Source organism: Macrotis lagotis, chromosome X, assembly GCF_037893015.1.
Source record: "Macrotis lagotis isolate mMagLag1 chromosome X, bilby.v1.9.chrom.fasta, whole genome shotgun sequence".
NCBI lineage: Eukaryota > Metazoa > Chordata > Mammalia > Peramelemorphia > Peramelidae > Macrotis > Macrotis lagotis.
Window position 1 is genome coordinate 658,470,607 of NC_133666.1, and position 8,708 is coordinate 658,479,314.

An 8,708-nucleotide genomic window follows, 5' to 3' on the forward strand; every position below is an offset into this window, starting at 1 on the left:
AAAGTGTCTAATTGGACTCCACACAGGAAGAGGAGCAATCTCTCAGAGACTTCTTATGGGATGAAGACTTTATTGCTCTTTTGTTGTTCAGACATGTCAGTTGTATCTGACTTATTTTGGTTTATCATTTTCCTCTTCAGCTCATTTTACAGGAAAAGGAAACTGAGGCACACAGGGTTAAGTGACTTGCTCAGGGTCACACAGCTTGTAAGTGTCTGAGGCTGGATTTGAACTCAAGAAGATGAATCTTGTGGAATCTCAGTCTGTATATAGCCTTTTCTCCTACTACCAGTCCAGTTTTTGCTAAAATGAAACTCTTGTTAACTTCTGAATGACCTATCAGTTTTTCATTTTTTTCCATTATCAACCCTGAACTGAGAGAGTCAGGCCTCGGTAGCCTGGTATTACACTTTTGCCTTCTACTGAGCTCGTAGTCCACTAACACTTCCAGACTTTTTTTTTTTTTTGCAAGGCAAATGGGTTAAGTGGCTTGCCCAAGGCCACATGGCTAGGTAATTATTAAGTGTCTGAGGCAGGATTTGAACTCAGGTACTCCTGACTCCAGGGCCGGTGCTTTATCCACTGTGCCACCTAGCTGCCCCAACTTCCAGACTTTTTATTGTATCTCTTCCATCTTATACTTATGAAGTTGAACTTTCTGGACTCAAGGGAAAGAAATAGCATCTTGATTTCTCTGGAGCTCAGGCAACAGAAAGGATCTAAGTAGAAATCAGCCTCCCAGGCCTTCATCAAGGGTCAGACTCTCCAGCCCAGCTCTCTGATTGTCCCCCCTCTCCCTCCTTCCCTTTTACGTACAAAGCTAACTAACTAATCAGGGAGTGAGGACCTGGAAGTCAGCCGCTTCTCCTCTTCTTGCTGGCCCCTGCTTTGGTTGGCTACTTTTCCCTGGAAGATTTATGAGCTCCTGGATAGGGAGACCGAGTCTTACTGAGACTGAGGGAAGGACCCCACTTCCCTCCACACAGAGTAGATGACCAGAAAATGTTTGTTTAATTGAATTATCTTCTTTCCATTCTCTCTTCCATTTGACTGAGAGACAAAATAGAGAGAATAAATGACAGCAAATTTAGAGTCAGGTCTGTGTTTCTATCTCCCCCCCTCCCCTTCAGGGTCTTTAAAAGCCAGTTGTGGTCAAGCAAGGATTGTGATTGATCCGATTCCCATTGATCTGATTCTGGAACATTGACCTGAGGAAAGGACCTAGTACAGACAGTCCCTGGGGAGAGGCAGAGGGGGGGGACCACCTCTTGCCAGGAGACTGGCTCTATTTATTCCTTCGAGCTCTGCTTAAGGGATCATGAGCAGGGGACAAAGCAGTAGTGTACTGGTAAATATCTCACAATCTGCTTTCTGAAATAGTAAGACAAGTTTTTTAGGTTTAATTTGTATTATTAACATTTTATCCATCACTTCCTTAAGTCTAAATATCAACAATATAATAAGTTGAATTCTGATTTGTAGCATTTGCCAATTTTCATGGGGATAAATGCTCTCATGGGGGTAATTTTTTAATTTTTTTAATTTTTATTTTTTTTAGGTTTGGTTTTGCAAGGCAAATGGGGTTAAGTAGCTTGCCCAAGGCCACACAGCTAGGTAATTATTAAGTGTCTGACACCAGATTTGAACCCAGGTACTCCTGACTCCAGTGCGGGTGCTTTATCCACTATGCCACCTAGCCGCCCCGGGTAAATTTTAGCAATGGATATAACACAGATTTGAACTACTGCCAGCACATCCTTGGGACCCCAGGAACAGGTCAGAGAGGAATCTACATAATTCAGATTCTCCACAACATTTATTCTTCTTCTCCCCTTTCTCAGGTCTCCATCTCCTATCTGTTTTAAGCTGGATTTAAATGAATAATTAATGCCAACTGATGCCATCAAAGACTTCATTTTTTTTTTGCTTTGTGACCTCTCTCCATCAAAACAGATCACAACTCTTCCATGACTTAGTTTTTGTTATTTAGAACCTAAAATTTTACAGGTTTAGTGGGGAGCTCTTGGTGAGGCAAATCCCTTTATTGAGAAGGAAGGAAAGATAGAAAGAAGGAAAAGAGGTAGGGCAGGAAGAAGGAAGGGAAGGAGGGAGGAAGGAAGAAAAGAAGAAAGGGGGAGTGAATAAGGGACAAAGGAAGGAAGGCAAGGAAGAAGAAGGGGAAGAAAGGAAGGGAGGGAGAAAAGGAAGGGAGAGAAGGAGGAAGAATGTAAGGAAGGAGGGAGAGAAGAAAGGGAAGAAGGAAGGGAGGGAGTAAGGGAGGGAGGAAAGAAGGAAGGAAGAGAAGGTAGGAGGAGTGAAGTAGGTGGAGGGAGGATAGAGGAAGGGAAGAAGGAAAGAAGGAAGGTTAAACATTAGTTAATGCTTACTATGCTAAGCATAGAAACAACAACCCTAGGAGAGAGATGCTATTATTATTCTCATTTTATCATTGAGGAAACTGAGGCAAACAGGGGTTAAGAGACTTGCCCAGGGTCCCACAGCTAGTAAGTGTTTGAGACTGGATTTGAACTCAGGTTCTTCTGATTCCAAGGCCCTGCGCTCTGTCTATATCTTGGCTTGTAGAATCTTAGGTCAGCTTCTCTTTTCCCCTCCCAGCACAATTCCTAGGACCAGAGCCCCCACGAGGCTGCACATATTTAACAGAATGTGCTGGTATGTGTCTGAGACAATCAGGGTGAGCAGAAGAATGTACAGATGGAGAGGGGGGGCAGCTCTGGAGAAAGAGCCCAGGGACAGAGCATTGCAAGCAGATGGAGAGGATGGGGATGCTGATAAGGCTTCTTATAGCCAGCTGCTTCCCCTAGGAGGAGCAAGCCCCTGGTGAGCCAACCAGGGCCACGGGAGGAGAGGGACTAGGACCAGATTCCTGGTGGTGAGCTGCAGAAGGAGTTCAGGAAGGAGCCACACATGAAGGAGGACCTACCTCGTCAGGGCACATCTCTGCCTCTCTAAGTGTAGGAGTCATCTTTTTATCCCTCCACCAGGTGATTCTTTAGATCAGAGTCTTGTCTCCTTCCTGAGGGGGAGGGAACTTCTAGGGCAGGACTACGCCTCATCTTTCTGTTAGGAGGTTCTGGGAAGAAAGGCCATGTCTACTCCTCAGTCTTCCCCTTCCAGATTGGTGGGAAGGAAGAGGGTCAAGAGCAAGGAAGACTGGCTTCCCCCTCCAATGCTGATTATTCTTTTGAGAATAGAGACCATATCTTTACTCTGAGACTGGGGGCTTTCTGAGCAAATGACTCAAAACAAGGGTTCTGAGGGAAGAGATTAAGCCTCCCCACCTTTAATATTGGACTGTTGTTGAGAAGAGAGTCTATATTCTCTCTCTCTTTTTTTGTAATTTGTTTTACTCTTTTAAAAATTATTTAAAATTTAATTTATGGAATAAAACAGCATTTCCATAACATAGTATAATAAAAAAGATGATTGCACATGAAATTGCAAATCTATTATGCACAGCTGGTCATTCCTTTTTATATAATAAAGTTATTGAACAACTTTCCCCCCTTTTTTAATTCCCTCCCCTCTGCCCTACTGTAGAGATAGTCACCATTAGACACAAATATATATATATGATATAAATATAATTCCATTTGTTTATTATTTTTATTTATTATATATTATTTAATTTATATTTATTTAATATGACTATTTTATTACTTTATTCAATTAATTCTTTTAATGAATTAATTAATATATATATAATTATTCTATATATAATTATAAGGAGTGTTCTGTGAGGAGAGGGGCCATATATTTATAAATATATATTTAGTATATGAGTACTAAATAGTATTTATATAGTGCTTTCAAATTTGCAAAACACATCCCAAATATAATCTCTGTTTATGCTTGCAAGAACCCTGGAGGTAGGTGGTTTTATTATTATCTCCATTTTACAGATGAGGAAGTTGAGCTGCATAGAGGTGAAAAGATTTGAGCAAGTTTACAGAGCTAGTAAATACATGAGGTTGGATTTGAATTCAGGTCTTTTTGATTCTAGGATCTCTGTACTAACTAGCCATAGAATACACCAAGACTTGGTCCATACCAGTCCATCAGACCTAAATATTCTGTGACTGATGGAACATCTGGGCTGTTCTCGAAGTCTCACTGAGGCTGTCATTCAATTCCTGCTATTTGCTCAGCCTCTGCCCATCCCCTCCTCTCCCAGTCCAGGTCATTCACTTGGTGGGACTCCTGTTTGCTATTCTGGGGAAATGTGCCCCCCCCCCATGCTCTCAGCCCTCTGAGACCAGCTCTCCCCATCCTCCCACTCCCCCCCACAACCTTCCAGTCCCTCAGTGAGATTGTCCAGAAAGAGCAAATACATCTAAGCCTTGCAAAATCCCTGGCACCTAGAGATGTTATTAAAGGAGGAATCAATTCCAGTTGAGAGGATTCAAATTTACCTCTTGGTATTTGAGGAGAAGAATTAAAAATGCAAAATTGTCCCCGAGACAAGATCCAAGTACCCCAGCCCCAGGTTTCATGTTCAATCACAGCATTAAATCTTCAGGTTTTCTCCCAGCTGGCCCCGAGGCCTGTTACTTATCTGAGTTATCTCATCCAGCTGTCTCTAGGAAGTTCTGAGCCAATCTGTTCATCAGAGCAGCCTTCATCTAGCAGAAAAAAATCTGCAGGGTCCCTCTAGGGGAGTCCAGTCCCAAGCCCCCAACTCCTGGATCTCATGCCAGTCTGCTCTCCACACCTGTGGGGAAACTGAGTCAGGATGGTGTGGGGGTTTGGCTTAGTTGTCATGACTTTTGTCAACCTGACGTGTCTCAAGTTAAAAGAGGGAGCTGATGAGATGAGAGAGAGAGAGAGAGAGACAGAGAGAGACAGAGAGAGACAGAGACACAGAGAGAGAGACAGAGACAGAGACAGACAGAGGCAGAGAGACAGAAAGACACACAGAGACAGAAGAGACAGAAAGACAGAGAAAGAGTGGGGGGCAGAGGGAGAGGGAGAGATAGAGAGAGGGAGACTGTGTGTGTGTGTGTGTGTGTGTGTGAGAGAGAGAGAGAGAGAGAGGAGAGAGAGAGAGAGAGAGAGAGAGAGAGAGAGAGAGAAACAAGGAGCTGGAGGCAGGAAGGACAGGGTTCAAGGGAATAGGAATTTTTAAGCATCTGCTTTGTACTGGTTACCAGGGACACAAAGAAAGAAAGGAAAGATTCTGACTTCTAGGGGCTTATAGTCTGCTGGGGAAGCAATCTTAATAATGATCATAATGCTAACATTAGCCAGTATTTATTATAGTATCTACTATTGCTCTAAACACTTGACAGATATTAGCACATTTGATCCTCATAAGAACCCTAGGAAGTAGGTGGTATTATTGTCCCATTTTACAGATGAGGAAACTGAGTCAGAGAGATAATTGGTTAAGTGACTTGCCCAGGAAATGGGCTTGCCCAGCTAGGAAATTTCTGTTCCTTCATGCCTGGATGCTCTTCCTCCTCAGTTCTGCCATTCAAGAACTGGGAACATTACTTTCTGTGGGAACATTTTCCCTGGCTCTCAATCCCTTCCCCAGATGCCTAATGCCATCCCTTCTGAGGATATTTCTCATCTACTCTTTATATTTTTTTTGTGGTCCAATCATGGCTGACTTTTCATGGCTCCATTTCTTTCTCCAGTTCATTTTACAGATGAGAAAACTGAGGGAAATAGGGGGAAGTGACTTGCCTAAGGTCATACAGCTAGGACGTGTCTGAGACTGGATTTGAGTCTCCCTGACACAAGACATGGTGCTCCATCCACTATGCCACATAGCTGCCTTATTCTGAATATAACTTAATTATTTATGTTTTTATATATTTATTATTTATGTTTCTTTTATCTATTGATATATATATATATATATATATATATTATATATTTATAAGCTTCTTGAGGGCAAGGCCTGTGGCTTTTTGCTTTGCCTTTCTTTGTCTCCTAGTGCTTTGCACCTGGCAAATGAGCAATATGGTGCTTATTGACTGATCAAATAACTGGTCTTGTTCTTATGGACTAATTCACATCTCCCTGAGGAGGATGGAGCCAGACTTGGAGGGGAGCTTAGAGACTGATGAGTCTAACAGCCTCATTTTACAGGTGAGGAAATAGTTCCTGAGAGGGGAAGTGACCATAAAGGTAGTAAGGTACAGAGAGATGAGATCTGACCCAGGTCCTTGGATTCCAGACTGAATACTGCTTTTATTCTACCACCCAAGGATATGACTTGACTGTCATGGGGCTTTTGTCAACCTGAGATGTCTCAGGTTATAAGAGGGAACTAATGATGTGTGTGTGCATGTGTGTGAGAAAGAGGAGAGAGAGAGAGAGAGAGAGAGAGAGAGAGAGAGAGAGAGAGAGAGAGAGAGAGTCAGTGGACTTGGGTCCCCTGGGTGGGATGAATTAATTATTATCTAAATAGTCTCAGTCCCAGTAATGGAAACCTTGGATAAAGCAGGTATCTCTCTCAAGAAATGATAACAGTCAGAAGCTAGGAGGGAGTGGTCTTGAATACAGACAGATTAAGGGGCAGTTAGGTGGCACAGTGAATAGAGCACTAGCCCTGGATTCAGGAGTACCTGGGTTCAAATCCAACCTCAGACACTTCATAATTACCTAGCCGTGTGGCCTTGGGCAAGCCACTTAACCCCATTGTCTTGAAAAATCTAAAAAAAAAACCCAAACAAAAAATACAGACAGATCAACCATTTTGGGGACCCCTGCATCAGGAGGAGGTGGAGGGTAGGAGAGAAGAGTCATGGGAAGGAACAACTTGGACTTTTTCTTCCATGACTACTGTCATTCAGACTGTGAAGTCGAATGGAAGATGGGTTGACTTTCTAGCAGCTCTAAGAAGTAATTCCCTTGAAGGGTAACCCAGATCCCTTGGAGGGGGAGAGGATCATTGGAGAAGGTTTTGCCTTTCATGCAATACCGTGTGTCTCTCCTCTAGGTGAGTTTTACTCACAGGATGGCACCAGGGTCCCTTAAGAAAGTGGGACTCGGGAGAGGCAAAGAGGACTGGATCTCCTGGCTTCTAGCCCCTTCTTTCTTCAATGTATCCTCCACTCAGCTGTCAAAGGAATAATTCTAAAGCATAGATCTACTGGGGCAGTTAGGTGGTACAATGGATAGAGCACCGCCCCAGAGACAGGAGGACCTGAATTCAAATCCAACCTCAGACAATTAATAATTACTTAGCTGTGTGACCTTGGGCAAGTCACTTAATCCCATTGCCTTACAAAATTGGACCTAAAGCACAGATCTGATCATGCTGCTTACCAGTTCAAACATAGTTCTCTCTTGCTTTTTCTGAGGCATTTAGAATTTTTTACAGTTCCAGTTTCAACCCAGCTTTCCAGGTGGAGGTGAATTATACACTCTTCTTCTTCATGTACTCCTCACTCCAGATAGGTTGTCTTGCCTGCTATTTCATGCACACATCTCCATCCTACATGCTTTGCATGTTCCTCTCCCCCATCCCAGAGCTTCCCTTCATTTTCACCTCTGCTTCTTAGAGACTCTCTATCAATCATCTCTACTGACCCAGTGACTTTATCATCTCTATTGACCCAGTATTGGGACTGTCTTCTTTGTCTACATATTCAAACTTCACCAGCTTTCCGGAAGGGATGTATAGTTGTTAATGCCCCATCCAAAGTAACTTTCTATGGATCTGTATCAAGATTATATCTCTTTTGTCTACTTATCCATACGTACAATGTATTTCCAGCAAAAGGCAAACTCTTAGAAGGCTGGGACTATCGCATTTCTTCTCTGTATTCCCAGTGACCAGAAGAGAGCCTGGCACATAGAATATATTTCATAGGTACTTGTTGAATTGAATTAATTCTTATGCTTATGGGCTCCTGTGAGTTTTTGGTACATTTTAATTCTTTCCATGGGGTGAAATGAGAGCTGTCCTTTACATTATATATTGAGTTTTCTCCATGTGTTCTATTTTTATTTTATTAAATATTTCCTAATTACATTTTTTGGGGGATGGATAGCATTCTTTATCATAAGTTCATCAGAGAAATTGCATCAATATTTTTTCCCCACAGTTTCTTTTGCTAGCTGTATTTCCTTCCATTCTATTCCTCCCTACTCCCATTTATTCTATTTTCTCTCTCCTTCACTTTGTCCCTCCTCAAAAGTGTGTTGTATCTGACAACCCTCTCCCTTGATCTTCCTTCTCTTCTGTCATCTACACCCTTCTCCCTTTCCCTCTCCCCCTTTTCCCCATCCCTTTCCTCTCATTTTCCTCTAGGATAAGATAGATTTCAATACCCAGTTGAGTGTGTATGTTATTTCCTCCCTGAGCTACTTCTGATGAGAGTAAGGCTCACTCACTCCCCCTTATCTTTCCCCTCTTCCATGCTATTGTAAAAGTTTTTCTTGCTTCTTTTATGTGAAATAGCTTATCCTATTCTCTTTCTCCTTATCTTTCTCCCAGTACATTCCTTTCTCACCCATTAACTCCATCTTTTTAATATATTATACCTTCAAATTCAACTCCTTCTTGTGCCTTGACTATATTTATATATATATTATTAGCCAAATGCTTTCAGAAGAACTAAGGGCCCTTTCACCAATATCTGTGGAATTCTTTCTTTCTTTCTTTCTTTCTTTCTTTCTTTCTTTCTTTCTTTCTTTCTTTCTTTCTTTCTTTCTTTCTTTCTTTGCAAGGC